Here is a 25,048-nt window from a genome sequence, read left to right on the forward strand (position 1 = left end):
GCTTGTGCCCTGCGCCCGCATGGGAGACCAGGAGGAAGCACCTGGCTCCTGGCTTCGGATGGGTGCAGCGTGCCAGCCGTAGTGGCCATTTGGGGGGTGAACCAATGGAAGGAAGACCTTTCTCTCTGAATCTCTCTCTCTCTCACTATCTATAACTCTACCTGGCAAATAAATTTAAAAAAAAAAAAAGGAGGAAGTGGGATGAGGTCCTTTACAGACCCTGGGTGTAAGTGTGCAGCTAGGCCTGAGGGAGAAGCCGGAAGCAGGGACTATTCTCATGTCTGTTTCTGTCTGCCCATTGGCTCCCTTTCTCTCTATCCAAGCAGGTAGTACTCTCTACTTCCTATTGTACAGAGTGACACGGATCCCCAGTTTACGTAGTCTATTTCCAACCCTATGAGTGATCACCCTGATAACTCTCAGACCCAATTCCAAATCTCTGCGAGAAAAAAATCCAGTAGTCAGAGCTTTGGTAGGCATCCTCCCTTCTCCTTCACTCAGGGCGTAGTCACGTGGTACAAACATGACATCTAGCAGTGAGCTGCTAGGGAACTGCCTCACACTGTGATCCAGGAAGTCAACTCCAGTGTACTCAGGAGCCTAATCTCTACAGGTGCTTGTTGGATTTAGGGTTTGGCATTAGTGGTGGTGGGCGGGGTGGCCTCTCAGGAATTAGCTAACCCCTGGATCGTCTGTCTGTCGAGGCCTTCCAGAGGTCTAGCAGGTGTGCAGAGAGCTGTTCCTCTGTGTGGCTTGTACTGTGATTCGGAATTGATGAAACCGGTCCTAACCTCCAAGCATATTTCTTCTCAGAGGTGTTTGGCCCTCAGTAGGTGTGGTGCAGTTCTCTCTCTCTTCCTCCCAGAAATGACTGCCCCTCGCCAGGCTGTGCTATCCTGCACAAGTACTCAACCTTTTGTGCACCTCAGAATTAACTGGAGAACCTGTCAAAATTCAGAGTCCCAGGCCCAACCTCTAGAGATCCCACTGCAGTGGCTTTCAGACAGTGCCTTGGATTCTTCATTTTAAACAAGTGCCCCTGGTGACTCTGATGCAAAAGGCCTTGAGCCACACTTCGGGAAATTTGGGATTACAGGCTCGATGATGCGGGGCCCTAATAATGCAACCATGTGGAAGTTGCTCCCTAAAGCTAGATTTAACTCACTTCATATAGATGCATGCATCTGGCTATTTCATTTTTCAACTCAAATTTGCATTAAATACAAAATCATGTGGGTTTATTTTTTTTGGCATCGTGTTATATTTATATTTGCCATTCTCACTCCTAGCATTGAAATTACCACCTCATAATAATTCCTGATGGAAGCTGCCGACTGTATTTACTCAGCAAACCATTTTCCTCTGTTGAAGAATTTCCTGTGGAGACAGTTGTTAATCAGACAGACAATCTTAGTGTTTGCATCACTTGGCTAACATAGCTATGGTGGGGGGAGAAGGAATGGTTTAAGTTATTTCTACTCTTTTTTTTTGTTAGAGGCAGGGTATAAAAAATATATGACAAATAAAAATGTTATGTTGAGGAACAAATGACCTATTTATTCTAAAAATTAAAAACATTCCAGAATGCTGGAGGTTGTAAAGAACTTAGGAGTTGCTCTTATTTCATTCATAATTGGGCTGGCTATAACCACATGAATTTCTGTTTATTAAGTGCTTACTACGTGTGAGGTATTTTAACTGCTTTCCATGCATTATGTCTTATAACCCTCACAATAACAGTTGCAGGCTGGGACATTATTCCTAACAGAAGCAGGATTTTAAAAGCATCTCAATAGGCTTGATCAATGGGGACAGTCAATGAATAGAGAGGAACATAAAGCCATTTGCCAGGACTAAGCCCAGCTGCACAAGTTTGCTGTAAGACTGGACTCCACGGCTGCCTACAAGACAACAGGGGTGCTCCAGGTGGCAGCTCAGCACCTAGGAATCAACAGAACCTCTGCCAGAAAAACTGCGTGCTCACAGGTACACGAACAGAAGTCTTGTCTGCTCTGCTCTGTGCTGGCGTTGCCTCTTTGTAGTGGGGCGTGGGGGGTCGTTCAAGGCTGTGAAATTTGGGCCAAACAGATCTCTAAGGGAGACAGATAGGATCTTGAGACTGTTTCCTCTGAAGAACAAAGGTGTGCAGGACAGTAACGCTCCAATAACACGAAAGCTGCTTGAAGGGCTCGAAGGCCTGCGAGGTGAACTCATGAAGGAGGTACGCGCTGATCTGAGAGCAGAAGAAGGCGCAGAGAGTGAACAGCACAGAGGGGCCAATTCTAACACCACACAGAGGGCCACTCTACAACAATAAGAGCTGTCCAAATGATGGGGGGCGGGCTTCCAGGAAAGACAGCAGGCTCCTCCGTCCTGGGGGCGATGGTGGAGAGGCTGAATGCCGCTGGCGTAGAGGTTTGGGAGGGGGCTGGAGTTGTGGTGCAGTCGGTTGGGCCACCACTGGTTTGAATCCTGGCTGCTCTGCTTCCAATCCAGCGCCCTGCTCATGGTGCTTGGGAAAGCCATAGAAGATGGCCCAAGTGCTACCTCCCTGCTGCCCATGTAGGAGAACCTGTTAAATAATAGATACTGTATCCATGCTTTGAAGGACAAAAAAAATAAATAAGGTATGACTCTTGCCTTCAAATGAGTAACCAACTAGTGAATAGAGAGAGGTTAAAAAATGAATACAATCATGAATAGTCTAACCTTCCTGTTTACACCTGAGATTAAACTCAACTTGGCATCTTTGTAATCTCACTTTAAAAAAAAAAAAGATTTATTTGTTTGAAAGGCATAGTTACATAGAGGCAGAGGCAGAGGCAGAGAGAGAGAGGTCTTGTATCCGATGGTTCACTCCCCAGATGGCCGCAATGGCTGGAGCTGCGCCGATCCGAAGCCAGGAGCCAGGAGCATCCCCTGGGTCTCCCATGCGGGTACAGGGACCCAAGCACTTGGGCCATCTTCTACTGCTTTCCCAGGCCATAGCAGAGAGCTGGATGGGAAGTGGAGCAGTTGGGATGCCTGCACTGCTGGCAGCAGCTTTACCTGCTATGCCACAGTGCCGGCCCCAGTACTGTCACTTGTTGGTGGCGGAATTGAGATGAGGTGATAGGATGACTATTGGACCAGGTGTTGCACGTGATAGAGTGCAGGCGCTATGTAGGGGTGACACTGATACTGTGTGAATGTGGTATTCAATTCAGGAGATTCAGGCCTGTTCAAACCCTCACCCGTCACCTCTCCATGAAGAGATCCTGAGGGTTGTAGACAACAAAGGAAACCACTCTTCAATCTTGAGCTCAGGACTCAGCCACCCTGTGGGAGGAGAGAAAGAAATACATCCAGGGCTGCCCCAGGAGGGAAGGACAAGGCGAGAAGAGGAAACACCACATTCGTGTGTGCCGAGCCTGTTCTCTCTGTGATTCCTCTCCTGGTGACAGATCTGGTTACTCCAAGGCTGGACCCGAACTCATGGAGATTCTGCTTCTTGACTCCACATGATCCTTTAGAGGGTGGGAGGCAGAGAACGCCTGGGCAGATGGGGTCCGACAGGGGCTGTGACTTTCTTCCAAGAGGTCAACATTGCTGTTTCATGTCATGAAGTGAACGATGCCCATTTCCAAGTGACCTCACACAAGGGAACTTCAAAACCTTCATGGAAACTGGAATTAAAAGATAAGATCAGTTGCAAAGAAATTTAAAGTCCATTTATGGTTTTTTATATGAACTTTTCCAAGATGTCTCATATACATGCATTTCAAAAATTTTTGACACCAAAACAAGGTTATCTTTTAATTCCAGTTTCCATGAAATTTTGAAGTATCCTTGTAAGTCCATTTGTTGTGTTCATCACATCTTTTGAAGGGCTGTTAACTCTTGGAAGAAATATATTGGCCATGCTGTGACTTGAGACTGTGCATTTGTTAGAATCTGAGAGGATAATTATTTAAACATAACCAGACAAGAATTTACTGAGAGCAAACTATGTAACAGGCGCTCTGTCTTCACCTACTATTAAATTATAAACTTTACTCTCATAGTAGCTGTGCTTTGGGGATTCTTGCTAGAATAACAAAAGGTTTTGCTTTCCATCATACTTGAGTTTTGTACAAACACACTCTGTTCATCCTATGGCAGTCTTTATGCAAAAACTTCTGTGACTGTACATTGTTTTTAGTATGCTGGGTGTGTTTATGTTTCACAGGTGTGCTCCATCCACACATATTTCATCTGCCTTCTATGCCAACACCAAGCCCGGGGCAGTTCCTTCTGTTTTCTCCGCTGCCGCTCCCAGGCTGCTGAGAATTTCCGTGAGGAACCACAAAGCCATGCTCCAGGGTCCACTCTGATATGTGCAGTCTCTCTGAGACTGCATGCTCACTGCTGCTCCCACAATCCCTTCGCTCATCTCTTGTGGAGCTGCTGCTGCATCCCTCTGGAGTCTATTCTAATCTTTCCCAGATTCCTTAAGATGCCCCCCAGAGACCCCACTCCTTCTCCAGGACTTCGTCGTTCCTAGCACACAGCCATCCTACCAGAATGCAGCTCCCCCATCCCTTCAAATGGATGCTCCCCTCACTTCACGCCAGAGACCCGGTCACCATGGCAACCGCTGCCAGCTTCGGTTCACTTCCTCAGAAGCCCCAGCTGGCAGAGATGGCCGAATCAGGGAACTTCGCGGGGAAATTCTGGGAGCTCTTGCGACTGGGAGCTGAATCTCAACAGCAGCTCTAAATTTAAGTAAGCAGAAAGAAACAGATCCTTTCGCACAAAGGACAAGGAAAAGGAGGTGTGGAAGCAGCCAGCTCTAGCCCTGCCAGCGCTTGGTGGGCAGTCACAGGTTCTATGACAATACAGAGGTACAGGGCAGCCGGAATTTGATATCCTGATAGTAAAAGACATGATTATGTCTTTTTTAAAAAAGTTGATTTATTTACTAGTAAGGCAGAGTTACAGAGAGAGATAGGGGAGAGACAGAAAGCGATCTTCCATCCTCTGGTTCACACCCCAGATGGCCACAAGAGCCAAGGCTGGGCCAGGCTAATGCCAAGAGTTTCACGCAGGTCTCCCACATGGCTGTCAGGGGGCCAACCACTAGGGCCGTCTTCTGCTGCTTTCCCAGGTGCATTAGCAGGAAGCTGGATGAGAAGTGGAACAGTAGAGACTTGAACTGGAGCCCTTATGAGAGGCTGGCATTGCAGGCAGCAGCTTAACTCTCTCTTATTATGTCTTGTTTCATTCTTCAAATCTGTGTGTGTGTGTGTGTGTGTGCACGTGTGTCTGCCTGTCTGTCTCAGGGGTGTGGATATTAAAGGAAGAAAGTGAATATCTAACACTGTTTCTCCCCCAACTATAATTTTAAAACTGATTTATGGAGTCAGAGGCCTAGAATACAGTACGTTAGAGCTGAGTTAGCAAACACTTGCTGCTGTCCTCTTTGTGCCAGACACTGTGCTAGGTTATGGAAGATAATGAGTACGCTATAGAACCGACCTTAATGGGACACACGAAAATCCAGGGGGAAATACAAGCGTTTCAAATGAGACTTCAGCCAGGTCTCCCAGAGGCACATGTATCAACAAGCCTAAGCACGGGCAAGCCTACGTAGTAACTGCAAGAACCGGGAGGATGCTGTCCAGTAAAGAAGCCACTTAGCCTTTGTAGCACATCCAAGTTACCCACGCACCTCCTGGTATGTTGAAGCAGTTCTCCATGAGGCACTAACCCTGCAAGAAGGCACCCACCCCTCACAGTTCTTGGATGCTGGAATTCTCACTCCCCTTCAACATCCTTTCCTTACTTACTGGGTAGCAGCTGCAGAAGTAGCTCTCTCTTGACCAAGATTTGAGGACAATCTGGGATTGCACAACAAACAATAGATAAAATATGGTCACTCTGTGACCCACAGAACAAGAAACAGTGGGAACACAGGAAAGAGAGCTATTTATTTTGCCATAAGGACTTGGAGAAGAAGGATTGCCAAAAGCATTATAGCAGAGAATATATTTGAGCTGTAATGTGTCTTCTTTTTTCTTGGTGATAGCTAAATCGTGTTCACTCTTTGGAAGAAGTAAAAATAACACATTTCCTGTTACAAGAGCAACTTAAATTCATAGAAATTAGAAAACCACCACAACAGTTCAGATTCTGAGGCTTCCCACGTGGCCATGAAGCTTATGAGGATACTCTGTAGATGTTTTGAGTACACAGAGTCTAGAAGCCAAGTAATGAAAATAAGCATTTGTTATAATTAGATTTGTAAGCAACAAAAGCAAGGGGTGTTTGGTGCAGCGGTTGGGACACTGCTTAGGACGTCCACATCCCGTATCAGAGTTTCTGCTTTGAGTCTGGGCTGCACTTCTGATCCAGTTTCCTGCTGGCACACATGCTGGGAGGCAGCAGGTGAAGGCTCAACTACGTGGATCCCGGCCACCCACATGGGAGTTCTGGATGGAGCGCCCAGCCCTAGCTGAGCCCGGCCCAGTCCCAGTGTTGCAGGTATTTGGGGAGTGAACCATCCTGTGGAGGATGGCGCTCTCTCTCCCTCTCCCTCTCTCTCTCTCTCTGGCTCTGGTTCTTTGCCTTACAAATAAAATGTAAATAAATAAGTAAAAAATTAAAAACAAGAAACAACACTAAATAGGAATTGGAGAGTTGAGAGAGAAGGAAAACTATCTGGGAAACAAATTCTTTTCTAACTCTCACCAGCTCAGTCTAGACTTGCCACAAGATCATTGCAAATTATGGATTTAGATGTTTTTATTAAGGATTGCCTAAAACTGAGCAGTACTCCTCCTGTACCACAGAAGGCATCAGGCACCGATTTACTCTCCATTCCCTTAAGCTCGCATGACTTAATTTCTTTCTTCTCATTAAATTAGAATAAAAAAAAAATCTCTTATTTTTCTCAAAGGGTTTGGAAAGATAAAGGAAACCATCAGGTCTTAAGAGTGTCGTAAGCCTTAGGGACACACGTGATGCTCAAATACTAGAGATGATGTCTAATGTTATCATTTTTTAAAAATGTCTTTCATTATTGTGCCATGTTCTGAAATCCCACAAATGCATAACAGAAATGGGTTTGGGAATTTTACTAAATTAAAATTTTTAAAGAAAGAGGAAAAGGGATGAAGGCTTCCTTGATCATTCCAAATTCCAGGAAAAGTAAAATATTAGTTACAATTAGATGATTCTATACAGTAGAAGCCAAGGCAAGGTGCTTAAAATGTAAACAAGGTTGATAGAAGCGAGGGCAAAAATCAAAATCTCCAGTTTCCTATTGGCAGCTCTCTGTGCTACCCCCAGAATGCTTCTAGGGCTCCACCTGTCATCGCTAGGATCATCAACGTTTCTGAAAACACTAAAAAGGAGTTCATTATCTGACCTATTGTCTTAATTAGCTATGGTGCACATCTCCAGAGAATTGTAAGGGCTGGATATCGGGAACCCCTCTTTGATGACAAAAGACAGATGATTCTTCCTAAGACAGATTGGAAATGACAACTGTCCTCACTTGTGGTCAGCTCAAAGAAAAATGCCACCTCATTCCCTGACACCAAAATATTCGCCTTCCCCTACAAAGTGATTCCCCCTCCTCTTCGTTCAGCCTCACAGATAATACTAATGATTACCAGCGAAGGTAGTGAAAGCCAAGCTTAATCACCATAATTGACAATTAAGTTGGGTAACAACACAGAGACAGGTGATTTCACACAAGGCTAATGAAAATGGGCTATTAAAATCCACACACGTTTGGCAGCAATTATAAGCTCCTGGAGCCATTTGCTTTGAAATGTGCACATTTCACAGGCGGCTGCCTGCCAACAAGACAACTTTGAGCAGGACCGGGAGAGAAAGAGGAAAAGACAGATTTGCCCGAGATTTCTCCAAGTGCCGTTTCCTTCCCGTGGCTTGCTGGGTCTTTATCGTTACACGCGTGATATTTTCAAACCAAAACAAGATGCAAAGTTCACAGCTCTAGAGGATGCTGCTGTGTTTTCTGACAGAACCGTGATGGAATTGGCAGACGAGGGAATGGGTGTTTAGGAATCCGGGAGGGGTGGGTGGGGGGGTGGCGGAGAGGGGCAAAATAAAAGTGCTGGGAGTGAGGGCTGGGCCCTGTGAGACAGGTCTGCGTTCCTGGGTAGAGCACACAGAAGGTCCTCACTGAGCACCTGCCACACAGGGTGAGATGGAGATAAGAACCCCCTGCTTACCAAGGACACCAGAATCATCCCTCAAAGGGTACTTGGATTCAGAAGGGGAAGCCACTTTACTACAGTTTGATGAATCTCCTGGTCCCCCACTGTTACTGCCTTATACCCAGCATTCTGCTAAAAGTCTGTCTCTTTGAGCTTGTGTTATCTGGGTATACAGGTGAGTAAGGAAGTGAGCGGGTGATTTCTGATGATGAGAAACCAAATGGCAAACAGCTGTGATGACTTGTCTCGAAGCAGTTGGGGAATGACATCTTTATTCAGACAGTGGAGGAATCTTGTTTTTGTGTCCACTCTGACATCTGTTGTTTGGTGCACTTAGAAAATTCACATTTTAAGTGACTATTGATATTGCTGGATTAATATCTACAATGTTTTTTTAAAATTTTTTATTTATTTGAAAGGCAGAGTGACAGAAATCTTCCATCTGCTGCTTTGCTTCCCAAATGGATACAAAGGCCAGAGCTGGGTCCGGGCAAAGCCAGGAGCCTGGAACTCCATCTGAATCTCTCATGTGGGTGCAGAAGCCCAAGAACTTGGGTCATCCTCACTGCCCTCCCAGGTGCATTAGCAGGAGGCTGTATCAGAAGTGGAGCACCCAAGGCTTGAACTGGTTCTCAAATGAGATGCTGGCATCACTGGCAGTGGCTTAACCTGTTGTGACAAAATGCCAGCCCCACCCCCACAGAACTTTGTAAAATCTAACTCTTTTCTGGTTTTATATTAAATTCTACCTCTCAGTCTATCGGTTACACTTCCTTTTTCATATTTTTAGTGGTTCTATAATTTGCAATATCCATTTACAATTACAGTGTCTACCTGTTCATGTATAGCAAAAATACCATATGCGAGTATTCCCAATTGTCTCTCATCTCTTATGACAGTGTTGTAATTCAGTTCAGTTTTCTATATAATTACCCAATCCACTGTTAATTGTATTACTTTAAATAATTATCCTTTCATTTGAGAATAGAAAAACATATATACCCATGTATTCGTTCCCTGATACTTTTCTCGATGTGGATCTAAATTTCTGGCCTCTATCATTTTCCTGCTCCTTGAAGAACTTCTTTTATGCTTTTTGGTACACCAGTCTGCTACAGTGACCTCTGAAAATCTTTAGTGCTTCCTCACTTTTTTTTTTAATTATTATTATTTGCCAGGTAGAGTTATAGACGGGGAGAGAGAGAGAGGGAGGGAGAGAGGTCTTCCTTCCGTTGGTTCACTCCCCAAATGGCCGCCACGGCCGGCGCTGTGCCGATCCGAAGCCAGGAGCCAGGTGCCTCTTCCTGGTCTCCCATGCGGGTGCAGGGGCCCAAGCACTTGGGCCATCCTCCACTGCCCTCCTGGGCCACAGCAGAGAGCTGGACTGGAAGTGGAGCAACCGGGACTAGAACCTGGCGCCCATAAGGAATGCTGGCGTCGCAGGCAGAGGATTAACCAAGTGAGCCACGGCACCAGCCCCAGTTCTTCCTCACTTTTAAATAATTCTAGTGGATATAGAATTCTAGTTCTGGGGCCAATGCTGTAGTGCAGCAGGGTAAGCCTCCGCTAGCAATGCCAGCATCCCATATGGGCACCAGTTGCATCCCAGCTTCTCTACTTCCAATCCAGCTCCCTGCTAATGCACCTGGGAGAGCAGCAGAAGATGGCCCAAGTGCTTGTGCCCTTGCACCCATGTGGAAGCCCTGATGAAGCTCCTGGCTCCTGGCTCCTGGCTCCTGGCTTTGGCCTGGCCTAGCCTTGGCCATTGAGGCAATTTTGGGAGTGAACCAGCAGATGGAAGATCTCTATCTCTGTCTCTCCCTCTCTCACCGTAACTCTGACTTTCAAATAAATAAATCTTTTTTTTTTTTAAATGATTCTAGGTTGGTGCATTTGTTTCTTTAGAACTCTAAATACTCCATTCTCTTCCTTGCATGGTTTCTGATGAGAAGCTATCTGTAAAAATTTTTCTGTACTGCAAAGCAGTTCTTCCCCCTGGCTTTTTTTTGAAGGTTTTCAGAACATTGGCTATGATATACTTAGGTCTAATTTGTGTGTTTTTTTGCTATGTAGTGTTCTCTGAGCTTATGGCATCTGTGGTTCAGTGTCTGTCATTACTTTGTAAGACTTATGGCCATTTTAATTTTGGCTGTATCTTCATTCTTTCTTTACCATCATGCATAACATGCTTGTTACACTTTTGGAAATTGTGTCAATGGCTTTGGATGCTCTATGGAGTTTTGGTTTTTTTTCTTCAATCTATTTTGTCTTTGTGTTTCGGCTTGGTAAGTTTCAATGGGCCTATCTTCAAGTTCACAGATACTTTCTTCAGTCATGTTTAGTCGGCTGAGCCCATCAGAAACATACTTGATTGCTATCACATTTTCTTTATTTATAACATCTCTTTTTTATTAGTTTCCATTATCTGTTCTTACCCATTCACTTTTTTCATTAGAGCCTTTGGCATGTTAATTATAGTTAAATTCCAAATCTAATAAACCCCAAATTAGTGTCATATCTGAGTCCACTTTTTAAAAAGATTTATTTATTTAAGACATAGAATTACAGACAGGAGAAGAATCAGAGAGCGAGGTCTTCCACCTGCTGCCTCACTCCCTAAATGGGTGCAAGGCCGGAAGCAGACCGACCTGAAGTCAGGAGCTTCTTTCGTGTCTCCCATGCAGGTGCAGGGGCCCAAGCACTTGGGCCATCTTCTAATGCCTTCCCAGGCCTTAGCAGAGTGCTGGATCAGAAGAGGAGAGGCCAGGACACAAACCGATGCTGGCGCTGCAGGCAGAGCTTAGCCTACTATGCCACAGCGCTAGCCTCCTGAGGTTGGTTTTAATGCTTACATTGTTTTCTCAGATTTTTTTTTCCCTGCCTGATAGCATGACTTGTTTTTTCTTGTTGGAAGCAAGATGTACTATTGCGGGTAATGGGAACTGAAATAAATAGGGATTTAGCATGAGCGTTTGCGTTTATCTGGCTAGGAGTTCACTGTGTTCGGTGTTTGCTGTAGCTGTGAGGGTGGGAGCCTTCAGTCTTCTTGTCCTTATTTTTATCTCCCTCGTGGCTTTTTGCCTTCTGCAAGTCTTTCAGCTCTCTGTTATAACCCATTTATTCTACTGCTACCCTGTTGTGATGGTATTGGGGAGACGAAGGATTCATCCTTTATTTTTAGAGTTCAAGATTCCCTGGGCTGTGAATTCCTGGAGTTTCTTATCCCTTTTCCCTCTTCCTATATCTGATCGGCGGTTAGAGGCGCTGGAGCTGTCCAGTTGTCCTTACGTTTGATCAGGTGAGGTTCTGGTGAAGTGGTTTCTCCTGAGCGCAGTCCTCCGCTGTGAGAACAGAACGCTCTGGGATTATTTCAAAAGGGTTCTTTCCCTTTGCCCCTGGCCACAACATGAGGAGATTTTCCCATCTTGACTGCTAGCTGCTGGCCGGCCCTTTGAAAGTGAAGTAATGGAAGTGTGGGGACCCCTAGGCTGGGCGCAGGAATGCTGTACTCTCAAGGCGGGCTGAGGCCGGCCTCCAGCTTTGCGTTAACTTGCTTCTGCCAGTTACAGGCCTCAGCTGCTTCTCCTCCTGCTTCTTGTGATTGTCTGTAGTCGTTGTCCCTCTCGTTTCTGGAGCTGGTGGAGCGCCCTATGACTTCTGCTCCCCAATGGATAGAAGAACAGTGGGTGATTGTCAATCTGTTCAGCTTTTTTTATTGTTGTGAGGATGGCAGTGACAAATCTTGACATGCTAGAGAGGCAAACTACAAAACTACCTTGAGTCAATGCTTGGGTAGTTCTAATGAGATTGCCCCAGTGGATCGCCAGGATTGGAAAGGTGAGTCAAATCTTGGCTTGATCCTTCATTAGCAACATGATCCAAGGATAATTACTTAGCCACTCCAAGCCCTGTCTTTAGGGCAAAGAGGAACTGGAGCTTATTATGAGGAATTTCCTCAACTTCCTGCCGCGTCTGCCTCCTACTTGACTGTCTGGACACGCTAACCCCCAGGGTGCTCTTCCTCGTACTACTTCCCACTTCTGTTGGACACACTGCCCCGTCAATTATTCCTCCTCTCTCTCACTTCTCCAACAGCTATCTACCTCTTTCAGTCATTGCTTTCCCACTCAGCATTTACAAAGCTCAGGTCCCACCCATACGAAAAGAGGACTCGGGGAATAGGGCATTCCCACAATTTGGGGGGGGGGGGGGGGTATTTAAATTGGCATTTCCTTTCTTTAGAGCAAGTTGGTGATAAAACCCAAAGCTCTTTACAAATGAGTGTATAACTTGGTTTATTGATTCTAGATCATGTATTCCCTTAGGAAATAATCTATATGTGTGCTCGTATGTATACCTGTTTTATGAGATTCATCACAACAATATTTATGGGAAGGGAAAACTAGAAACAGCTTAAATACTCAATAATAGGTGATCTGTTAAATTATATGCCATTCAAAACCATAGCATAGAAATTGAGGAAACATCTACAATACAGTCAGTGGAAAAATGAAGATTACAGAGTAATACATTTTTTAAAGAATGAAACTATATATATTCATATTACACAGGCACACACGTGCACACAGATTAGACAGGTGATCTTCCAGTGGTTACTTCTGTGTGTGGAAGATGATTCCTTTTTTTCATGTATTACTTTCCTTTCTTCACTATTTATTACTGTAATTACTATCTACTATTACTATTTTTTTTTTACTCTTTACATGTCTTTCTAGTTGATACGCATAAAAAGCAAGACACTGGCAGAGTCCAGAGTGGGGTTAGAGTGGTCGGTGGCGGAGGAGAAGTTTGTTCAGATAAGATGGTGAGGCTGTGCTCTAGAACAACCTGCTTTGACTCTTATATCAGTAGCATTAAAAACTTTTTTGTTTGCAGACAACTTAAATAGGCAAGATATGTGACAGCCCATCCATCCCATTAAAATTACCAAAAGACTTGTGAATAATAGATTTGAAAGGAATAAAACATGCTTTGTAAACATTTTGTTAATAGCTTTTTTTTTTTAAGATTTATTTATTTATTTGAAAGGCAGTTACAAGGCCGGCACCGAGGCTCACTAGGCTAATCCTACGCCTGCGGCCCCAGGTTCTAGTACCGGTCAGGGCACCAGATTCTGTCCCGGTTGCTCCTCTTCCAGTCCAGCTCTCTGCTGTGGCCCGGGAATGCAGTGGAGGATGGCCCAAGTGCTTGGGCCCTGCACCCCATGGGAGACCAGGAGAAGCACCTGGCTCCTGGCTTGGATCAGAGCAGCGTGCCAGCCATAGCAGCCATTTGAGGGGTGAATCAACAGAAGGAAGACCTTTCTCTCTCTCTCTCTCTCTCTCTCTCTCTCAACTCTGCCTGTCAAAAAGAAAGGAAGACAGTTACAAAGAGGCAGAGAGAGAGAAAGAGAGGTCTTCCATTGTTGGTTCACTCCCCAGATGGTCACATCAGCTGGAGCTGTGCCAATCCGAAGCCAGGAGCCAGGAGCGTCCTCCAGGTCTCCCATGCGGGTGCAGGGACCCAAGGACTTGGGCCATCTTCCGCTGCTTTCCCAGGCCACAGCAGAGAGCTGGATTGGAAGTGGAGCAACTGGGACTAGAACCGGCGCCCCATGGGATGTTGGTGCTGCAGGCAGTGGCTTTACTCACTACACCACAGTGCCGGCCTTGCTTTTATTATTTACTTTATAAATATAGAAGGCTTATAAATCAAAGCCCTGGAGATTTACAAATCACCTAGGAATGATATTCTGCTTCCATAGTTTTCCTCACTGTCAGGGATGCATCAGTAAAGTCCTGACTTGCCTTCCACTTCACTGATTCTGTCCCCAGCAGTGCTCCGTTCACCGATGAGCTCATCGGAGGTGTTCTTCATTTCTCTCACAGTGCTGGTGACTTCTAGAACTTTCTTTGATTCCTTAGAGTTTCTATCTCCTTGCTTCTATTTCCCATCTATTCTTGCATGTTTTCTGCTTTTCCCATTTGCGTTCTTGACCTATTACTAAGTTATTTTAATTTTGGTCATTGAACTAGAGGTTGCTGAAACTGAATATGTGTCCTTGAGTCCAGGTGAGAGAAAGCTCTTTGCAATGTTGCAGTCTGTGTTAGAGAATGCTTTGGGTGTGTTCCAAAGCTCCAAATGGTTATTTTCCCCCTCCCTCCCAGAGTCACAAGGACCTTTCTCTTGGCTCTTCACTTTGAAGACCTCTGTAGGGTCTCTGGAGATAAAACCCATGGAAATGCCCCCCTAGCACTGCGGCCTCCCACAGTTGCTCACTCACCTGAGATCACACCCAGCCTTCAGCAGTTTTCCAAAATTACCTTTTAAAGGTTTCTGCCACTTCAGGGCAACAGGGGTGTCTGTTCTTGGGAAGCAGACTTGGGCTGTGATTCTCTGCATTTGCCCGTTCGCAGTGTTCACTGTGGCGCTTTGCCCAGCAACCTCAATTCTCTGATGGATCCAAGAAAAATAATGGATTTTCAGGGTTTTTCTTAGGTTTTAATTTATGTTAAGAATGGGATTAGATAGTTAGTGGAAAGGCAGTTGAGAGCGAGAGAGCTGGATTTTATCCTTTGGTTCACTCCCAAAATGCCTGTTGCAGCTGGGGCTGGGCCAGGCTGAAACCAGCCCCTGTGAAATCAGAACAGCTCTCCTGCGTCAGTGGCAAGGACCCAACTGCCTGAGCTGCCACCCTGTGCGTCCCAGTGTCTGCGTTAGCAGGGAGCTTCAACGGGGAGTGGGCTGAGACCTGAGGCCGGGTGCTCTGATGCGGGATGCGGGCATCCAAATGCTGTCTTAACCACCAGGCCAGACCCCAGCACTGGCAGTGCATTGCTCAGCTCTTTACATGTCAGGGTAGAAACACTAAGGCCATTATATTAAACTTAAATTTAAAATAATCAGCTATTGACGTTTTATGTTTAGAAAAATTTAGCCGGCGCCGCAGCTCACTAGGCTAATCCTCCACCTTGCGGCGCCGGCACGCCAGGTTCTAGTCCCGGTCGGGGCGCCGGATTCTGTCCCGGTTGCCCCTCTTCCAGGCCAGCTCTCTGCTGTGGCCAGGGAGTGCAGTGGAGGATGGCCCAAGTGCTTGGGCCCTGCACCCCATGGGAGACCAGGAGAAGCACCTGGCTCCTGCCATCGGATCAGCGCAGCGCGCCGGCCGCGGCGGCCATTGGAGGGTGAACCAATGGCAAAGGAAGACCTTTCTCTCTGTCTCTCTCTCTCTCTCTCTCTCACTGTCTACTCTGCCTGTCAAAAAATTAAAAAAAAAAAAAAGAAGAAAAAAAAAGAAAAATTTGACTATGAGATTCTTTTTAAACTGTAAATTCATTTGTTTTTAAGTTTATTTGTAAGGCAGAGGGACACAGAATGACAGACAGGGTGACAGAGTGATGGGGGGATGGTGACAGAGTGATGGGGGGGATGTGTGGGAGGAGGGGAAGGTGAGGAGGAGGGAATGTGAGGAGGTGAGGGGGGAGAAGGAAAGAGGGGGATGGGTGAGGGAAAGGGTAATGGGGAGGGGAGAAAGGGGGTGGGCAGGTGAGAGGGGGAGAGGGGAAATGAGAGAGGGGGTGGGGGGCCGGCGCCATGGCTCACTTGGTTAATCCTCCGCCTGCGGCGCCGACATCCGATATAGGCGCCAGTTCTAGTCCTGGTTGCTCCTCTTGCAATTCAGCTCTCTGCTATGGCCTGGGGGGGCAGTACAGAATGGCCCAAGTGCTTGGGCCCCTGAACCTATGTAGGAGACCAGGAGGAAGCACCTGTCTACTGGCTTCGGATCAGTGTAGCTCAGACTGTAGCGGCCATTTGGGGGGTGAACAGAAGGAAGACCTTTCTCTCTAACTCTGTCAAATAAAAAAAAGGGGGTGGGAGGTGACGGAGGGGGGGTGTGGGGAGGTGAGAGAGAGGGTGTGGGGTGGGGTGAGGAGGGAGTAGGTGAGAGAGGTGGGGTTAGGTAAGAGAGGCAGGGAGTAGTTGAGGTAGGTGAGGGGGGGCTTGGTGAGAGGAGTATTGGTGGGAGGATTGGTGAAGGAGGGGGTTGGTGAGGGGGGCAGGTGGGAGGATGGGTTGATGAGGGGGTTGTTGGGGGGTAGGTGAGAGGGGAGTTGTAGGGTTGGTGAGAGGGAGGGTTTGGTCAGGGGATTGGAGGGGTAGGTGTGGGAGGGTAGTGAGAAGGTGGAGTAGGTGTGGGGAGGGTGGGTGAGGGGGGGGTTTGGTGAGTGAGAGGTGTGTCGGGGTGTGTGGGGGGCTGTGAGAGAGGGTGTGTGAGTGAGAGAGGAGGGTAGGTAGGGTATATGTGTGAGGGAGGGATGTGTGTGTATGTGAGGGTTGTGGGTGGGTGTGAGAGAAGTTGCCTGGCTCCAATGCTTGCCTCTGGCCCCTGTCTCCAGCTTCCTGTTTTGGACACTGGGAGGCAGCGGTGATGTCTTCAGCAGAGGGACTACCCCCGGAGGGAGACTTGGATTGAGTGTCTGCATCCTGGCTTTGGCCCAGCCACCCCTGACACTGCAGGCATTCAGGGAATGAACTAGCAGATGGGATATCTACCAGGATCAAAATAAGAACTTAGTGTGTGGTTTCTAACACGGAGGGATAAAACACACCAAGAATAGGAGAGAGAACTGAAATACTACCCGAAGGGCTTCAAATTAGATGTGAATTCTTCTATTATTGTTTAAAGGTAGATTAACAAGCCAAAGACACATATTTAAACTACACAGCAATGCTAGCAAATGAGCCACATATGTATTATGAAACTTTTGAGTAGCCACATAAAAACTTAAAATCAAACATGTGGCTGAGGCCGTGGCTCACTTGGCTAATCCTCCGCCTGCGGCGCTGGCACCCCGGGTTCTAGTCCCAGTCAGGGCGCCAGATTCTGTCCCAGTTGTTCCTCTTCAAGTCCAGCTCTCTGCTGTGGCCCGGGAAGGCAGTGGGGGATGGCCCAAGTGCTTGAGCCCTGCACCCGCATGGGAGACCAGGAGGAAGCACCTGGCTCCTGGCTTCGGATCAGCACAGCGCACCAGCTGTGGCAGCCATTTAGGGGGTGAACCAACGGAAGAAAGACCTTTCTCTCTGTCTCTCTCTCTTACTGTCTAACTCTGCCTGTCCAAAAAAATAAATAAATAAAAATCAAACAGGTAACACTTAATGATTTTATTTTACCCAATATTTTATCATTTCTATGCATAATCAACATAAGAAATATATTTTTTATTTGACAGAGTTAGACAGTGAGAGAGACAGAGAGAAAAGTCTTCCATCTACTGGTTCACTCCCCAAATGGCCGCCACAGCCGGTGCTGCACCAATCCAAAGCCAGGAGCCAGGTGCTTCTTCCTGGTCTCGCATGTGGGTGCAGGGGCCAAGCACTTGGGCCATCCTCCACTGCCTTCCTGGGCCACAGCAGAGAGCTGGACTAGAAGAGGAGCAACCAGGACTAGAACCCAGTGCCCATATGGGATGCCGGTGCCGCAGGCAGAGGATTAACCAAGTGAGCCATGGCGCCAGCCCATAAGAAATATTAATGGAATATCTTTATGTTCTTTGTTCATGCCAAGACTGAAATCTGGTATGTATTTCATACTTTTAGCACATCTCAATGTGAATTTTCATTAGAAACATGATCTATATGAAGTTTTCAGAAACTTCATGGAAAATGTGTATTATGAAAAAATATACATAGATCTTCTAAGATTTTTGCACCAAAACAAACTTATAATTCCAATTTCCACAAAATTTTTGAAGTACCCTCATAAATGGCTTTAATAGAATGTATAGTTGAGGGGTGGGCCTGGTGGTGCAGGTTGTTTCTCCTTGGGATGCCCAACCCCCTGCTGGAGTGCCTGGGACTGAGTCCCACGTCCACTGGCGATCCAGCTTCCTGCTAATATGCACCCAGGGAGGCAGCAGATGATGGGTCCATACTGCCCACACAGAGACCGGGATGGAGCTCCTGGCTTGTGGCTTTGGCCTGGCCCAGTGCTGGCTGTTGCAGGCATGTAAGCAGTAAATCAGCAGGCAGCAAGTGTAGCTCACAAACGCTGACACTCACAGCTCTGTCACACTGTCGGATGCACTTGCTGTGTCACTCTCTTACACACTCTCACTCTCTGATTTTCTCTCACACTTTGTCACTCTCCCACTTTCTTAGTATCTTCTGGGGGCAAGGCCCCCAGCGCCCTCCCCCTGGGCTGCCCTCTTACAGGTGGCACTGCTCTACACTGCCACCAGCAGGACTAAAGCTCCAGTACATGAGCCTTCAGAGGACACGCTCAGTCATATTCATTCAAGACGCAGCGCTGGATCCTGTCATTTGCAATTTGTTTTTTATACGAAGGGAACAAATTTCACGTATTTCATATATACAGGTTTAAGAACATAATGATGCTTCCCACCCTACCCCCTCTCCTCCTTCATTTTTCTTTTAATTTTTGCAATGACATACTTTCAATTTTATAATCACAAGCTTAATCCTCCACTAAATAAAAAAATTCAACAAGTAGCAAGTAAGAAAACCACTGATCCTTGGGATTATAGACAAGGGCAATAAGCAATAATCAAATCTCAACATGTCCATTTCATTCATATATATTACTTTTTTGGTACTCTATATATTAGTTACCACAAATCAGGGAAAACATGACACTGGTCTTTTTGGGATTGGTTTATTTCACTAAGCCTAATGGTCTCCAATTGTATCCGTTTTGTTGCGAAACAGGATTTCATTTTTTATGGCTGAGTAGTAGTCCATCCTGTGTATAAATCACACTTGCTTTAAATAGTCATCAGTCGATGGACTCTGGATTGATTCCATATCTGAGCTATTGTGAATTGAGCTGCTATAGACATGGGGGCACAGATAACTCTTTCTTTCATTTGTTCTCGCCAGCAGTTAAATTGCTGTTCAGCTCGATCCTTCTGTGGCCTGTTTGTACGTTCTTTCCCAATGAGGTCTACAGTGGTTTTTACTGTAGGGCTGACTTGCCTCACTTCTGAGGCACGAGCTGCCTGCGATGGCTGCTGATTGCTCTTCAGACTCCATGTAGTTTCTTCCTCTTTGCACTCTGGCTGATGGGATTGTTCATAATCACTAGGAACTGATTGTCTTCTTCCTAACAACTGTTCTTCCCCCAGAAGCCGTTCTTGCTCAGTCTCATGGAGGTTTACCCTACCACTCAGTTCTCTATCCAGTTACTGGTTCAGAGACCACTACACAAGCATCTCTAGGCCTTTGGTGTGTCTTCTTTCTGCTGGTTACTCTCTCTGTCCACAATTCCAGTCTCCTTAAACTATGGTCTCATTTCCCTGAACAAGCATTTGTGCTTCGTTTGGGTCCCTTCCCCACGTGAGTCCATAAATTATCCACAAGAAGACAGTTTGGGTGTGGGAAAAGCTCATCTTGCTTCTTTTTTCAAAGGGATTCTAGCCCTGAGGTTTCTATTGTGCAAGATTGGAAAATTTTGCCATTTTTTTGTCCAGATTTCTGCCGGTGGCAGGATCATGATCCAGAACTCAGGTGTGTTGTTGTTGTTGTTGTTGTTGTTGTTTTAGCAATGTCTCATAAGCCCATCCGACAACTTTCATTCACATTGTCATTAGCCATAACTTAGTGACATGGCTGCTTCTACTGCAGGCTGGAGTTATGTCATTGTTTAACTGGATATACTACAAATACACACACACAAATATATACCAATGAAAATCACTTTTGTTTCATAGTGGGAGAAGGATAAATAGTACTTTCTAAATAAGCCATTTCTGCCAAAACTCTATCATATTCTTTTTTGTTATCAATGAGAATAAAACTTTCAAATAGCTATAAAATATTTTACAATATGGATGTAGCTTTTCTTTGATTCCTTCTTTGTTAATGGACATTTGTCTTTTTTTTTTTTTTTGCCACTACAAACCATACACACACACACACACACACACACACATCTATTAATACTGGAGTGATATTAAAAATAATAACAGTAAGACATGGAGCCAACCAACCACGCCTCGTTTGCTCACACGGAACAGATGCTGGCTGTAAACAAGTGGCCTGGTTAGCTAGCGTTCCAGCGAAGGCAAGCACATCCCTCCCATGTCTGTGCTGTTCTATCTATGCGACACATTCTGAGGCTGGAGAACATGTGACGAAAGGCTCTGTGTGCTTTAAATGTGAACAAATATTGTCAGATGGCTTTCAAAAATGGCTTCGATGCTTACATTTCCACCAAAAAATGTATGGAAATAACTTGTCTGTTGTGATGAACAGGATGTATTTTCACTCAAATGTTGGCGCTGTGAGAAGTGTGCATTGTTGCTTTAATTTGCACCCTTCAGTGCTGGGGAAGCAACGCAACTGTTTGCACGTATTTCCTAGTTGTCTGCACTTGTATCCACTGTCTGTCCTACAGTCTTATTTACTCTGGCTTTTCTTTAGGTTAAGGTTTGGTAATATTTTCACTAAAATCATACATGTCCTTTGTTTATACAATCACAAAGTTACAGTCAGTAATATAATGCTTTTTCTTGTATCTGTGGCTGTGTCTACTTTCTTGTTCCTAGTCTTACCTGTTTTTGTTGTCCTTTTTCTCCCGTAATCAAGCTTGATTTACTTTTATTTTCTACTTCATTGACTTAAACTTTACCTTAATTCATTCCAACTTGACTTATTTTATTCATTTATCTCTTTTTTCTTTTAAAGATTTACTTATTTACTTGAGAGACAGAGACAGGGTCAGAGGGACAGACAGGGACAGGGACAGAGGGACGGACAGGGACAGGGATAGAGAGAAACAGAGACACAGACACAGAGGCAGAGACAGACATAGACAGACACAGAGAGAGAGACAGAGACAGACAAATACAGATACAGAGACAGAGAGGTCTTCCATCTACTGGTTCACTCCCCAAATGGCCGTGACAGCTGGAACTGAGCAACCTGAAGCCAGGAGCTAGGAGCTTCTTCTAGGTCTCCCACACTGGTGCAGGGGCCCAAACACTTAAGCCATCCTCTACTGCTTTCCCAGCCATCAGCAGAGAGCTGGATCAGAAGCAGAGCAGCCAGGACTCAAACTGGCACCCGTAAGGGAAGCCAGCACTGCAGGCAGATGCCCAACTTACTGTGCCATAGCACCAGCCTCTCATTTATCTTTTCAGAAAGATTTATTTATTTGAAAAGTAGAGTTTCAGAGAGAGAGAGAGATCTCCCATCTGCCAGTTCACTTTCCAACTGGTCACAACAGCCAGGGTTTGGCCAGGACAAAGCCAGGAGCCAGGAACATCTTCCGGGTCTCCCACATGGGTGCAGGGGCCCAAGGGCTTGGGCCATCTTTTACTGCTTTTTCATATGCATGAGCAGGGAGCTGGGTGAAAAACTAAGCAGCCAAGACTCAAATTAGCACCAGAAATGGGATGCAAAGATTTTAAGTAGCAACTTAACCCACTGTGCCACAATGCTGGCCCCCATTTATATTTTCCTAAGATGAATACTAAATTCTTTTAATTTTTAAAAAAACAAGTGCTGTAAGTTTTCCTTTGAGTATAAATTTTGCTGTGTGCATATATAGGTAGCAAATAGTTCTTTTGGGGGCCAGTGTTATGGTGTAGCAGGTAAAGCCACCACATCTCATATAGGTGCTGGTTCACATCCAGGCTGTTCCATTTCCAATCTGGCTTCCTGCTAATGGCCTGGGAAAAGCAGCAGAAGATGGACCAAGTACTTGGGCCCATGCAACCACATGGGAGACCCAGAAGAAGTTCCTAGCTCCTAGCTTTGGTCTGGCCCAGAGCTGGCCATTGCAGCCATCTGGGAGAGTAAACCAGCAAATGGAAGATCTCTCCCTCCCCACCCCCAACTCTCCCACTCTTTCAAATAAATATTTTTAAAACAGGCAAAGTCACAGAGGGAAAGACGGAAAGAGAGGTTTTCCATCTGCTGGTTCACTCCTCAAATGGCTGTTAACAAAAGCGGGGAAGCGGCAGCAAATCTGGGAAGGACCAGGGAAAGAAAACGGCATCCGGTGTCATTCCTCCATGAGTGGGGGAGCGACAAGCGGTTCCGTGACTTGGATACGGACTGCTGGGAGAAAGCCGGGAAGGAGAAGGGAGAAAAATAAAAGCCGCGAGGAAGCTAGGCCATAGCGGAGACGAAAGCTAGGCCGTGATTCGGAAAAGCCGCAGGGGAGAGAGAGACAGAAACAAAAAGCCGCGAGAAGAAAGCCACGGGGAGAGAAAGACGAAAAGCCACGGGAAAGCTAGGCCGTAGCAGAAACAAAAGCTAAACTGTAGCAGAGACGAAAGCTAGGCCATGATTCGGAAAAGCCGCGGGAGAGAGAGAAAGAAAGCCGCGGGGGAAAAAAGCCGCGGGGGGAGAGGAAAGCGGAATAGAGAGAAATAAAATAGAGAGATTTAAGAAAGCCTCCCCACAACATGGCGACGAGAGGACTTGGATTAGGACTGCCAAGGGCGATAAGCACCTGCGGGCAACTCTAGCAGAGCAGAGTATGCGCCGTGGGGCACCAAAGACAAGCACGTATCAATGCCACAAAGAATAAAAAGAAGGGGGATCTGTGGGCAGCAGGGTCCGTCTCCCGCAACATGCCAGGGCGCCCGGGAGACAAATAAGTACTGAGACTGTGGACTGAAACTAACTCTATGCGTTTGATCTCCCACCATATGGCGCTGAGAGGGAGTAAACAAATCTTACACAGCTGCTTTGTCAATCAGCTGATTCCTGATCCAACCTCTGATTGGAGGAGAACGGCGTGCTCAGCAGGTGGGCAGCAGAGCACAGATTGGTGGGAGAGGACTATAAAAGGGGGAGAGAGACAACATGCAGGGCCCCCTGAGAGAGTCGGTCGGAGAGCTCATTGGTGCCACTCCTCCACGGAGGTGGGGGAGCGGCAGCAAATCCGGGAAGGACCAGGGAAAGAAAACAGCGTCCGGTGTCATTCCTCCGCGAGTGGGGGAGCGACAGTAACCTTTCCCCGTTCCTCCCGCCCCTACTCTCCCCACTCTAGAAACCACCATCATACTCTCAATTTCTGCAAGGTAATTTCTACGTGAATAGAATGCTGGACTTTCTGTGCTTGGCTTACTTCACTTAGCATAATGACCTCCAGTTCCATCCACATTGTTGCAAATGACAGAATTTCATCCTTCTGCATGGCTGGATAGTATTCCCATGTGCTCTTGTACATTTTCTTTACCCAGTCATCAGCTGATGGAGACTGGGGCTGTTTCTACTTCTTGGCTGTTGTGAGTGGTGCTGTAACAAACACGGACATGCAGATGTCTCCTTGAGAGTCATTCCATCACCCAAGTAGTGGGTTTGTGGGATCCTATGGCAGACCTAGTTTCAGTTTTTCAAGGAACTGCCATACTGTTTTCCACAGCAGCTGTAGTATTTGACATTTACACTGACATTATACAAGGGTTCCCTTTTCTCTGTATCATTTGCCCACACTTGTTATCTTCTTTTAGATAATCTAACATGAGTGTGGTGATTCCTGTTTGTAAAAATTCTAATTCTATGGGGACTGTAATTAGAGTGTTTTTTAAAAAGATTTAGTTATTTGAAAGTCAGAGTTGCACAGAGAGAGAAGGAGAGGCAGAGAGAGAGCTTCCATCTACTGGTTCACTACCCAATTGGCTGTAACGGCCAGAGCTGCACCAATCCAAAACCAGGAGCCAGGAGCTTCTACTGGGTCTTCCACCAAGGTACAGTGGCCCAAGGACTTGGGCCATCTTCTACTGCTTTCCCAGGCTATAGCAGAGAGCTGGATTGGAAGTGGAACAGCCAGGTCTCAAACTGGCGCCCATGTGGGAATGCCAGCACTGCAGGAGGCCTAATCTGCTATGCCACAGCGCCTGCCCCTTTTCTTTTGTCTTTCAAGACTATTTTTTCCTTCTCCCTTCCCCATCTGCCCTCGTCTGTAAAGGCACTGATCCCATTCATGCAAGTTCTTGCCCCATGACCCAATCTGCTCTGCTATAGGTTGGAAATGAGTTTGGATGCTCAGTGTTTCCCAAAGGCCCATGTGTTAAAGACTGGGTCCCCTACATCTTATGTAAATGGTACTAAGAGCATGGAAATGACATAATCATGGTGTTTGGAGGCGGGGCCTCAAGGGGTGATTGCACTGCATTCGGCCGTTTGGGTGGAGCCCCCATGAGTAAGTCCTGTTGGCTTTGGACAGATGTGCACGTGCTCTGTACCACCTCAGGATGCTGCCAGCAAGCACGCTCTCGCCAAACACCAAAACAGTGCAGCCAGACACGGGCCACGGAACTTCCAGAACTGTAGGCCAAAATAAGCCTCTTCTTCCCTAAGTTAGCTTTCTCGGGTCTTCCATTTTAGTAACAAATCTGACCAGCGCTCTGTGCAAAATGGCTCCCTTTCTAATTCCATCATCTTGGTGGATCATATGAACACTCAGACCTTAGCACTTGCCACGAGTATTTTCACGTTTCATGGGGTGACATGGTCTGCAATCGTACCTATTTGCAAGTATCTTTTCTCTTTCCGTCTGACCAGGATACCGTGGCTGGTGTAAGGTTGCTTAGTCACAGGCCTCTTGGTCGCTGTGTGTGGGATTACTGCAGTGCCCTCCAACTCCCAGTGTTGCTGATGATGCAGTTCTCCTCCTCTTCTCTTTGAGAATAACTTGATCTTGCTCGTGGGAGTTCCTAAGATTGCTTTTTATCACCAGATTTTAAGAATTGTACTAGAATTAGCCTAAACTGTATTTTTTCATCAATCTTGACTGGCACTCAAAGCAATTTATAAGCTCAACACTCCATCCAACCCAGGAATGTTTTCTCTGTCATTAGTCAGTGAGGCCT

The 25,048-nt window shown here is 46.2% G+C and overlaps 1 long non-coding RNA gene across 1 annotated transcript in view; it reads left to right on the forward strand.

Moving 5' to 3' along the window:
- Positions 1-1,123: 1,123 nt before the first annotated feature.
- LOC138843099 (uncharacterized) overlaps positions 1,124-25,048 on the forward strand; it is a 29,650-nt gene continuing 5,725 nt past the window's right edge. The window contains exon 1 of the long non-coding RNA XR_007924313.2: positions 1,124-4,743. This is a non-coding gene — a long non-coding RNA (uncharacterized lncRNA). The remainder of the gene's footprint in view (positions 4,744-25,048) is intronic.

The sequence above is a fragment of the Oryctolagus cuniculus genome, chromosome 7, assembly GCF_964237555.1.
Source record: "Oryctolagus cuniculus chromosome 7, mOryCun1.1, whole genome shotgun sequence".
In the NCBI taxonomy this organism is placed as follows: Eukaryota; Metazoa; Chordata; class Mammalia; order Lagomorpha; family Leporidae; genus Oryctolagus; species Oryctolagus cuniculus.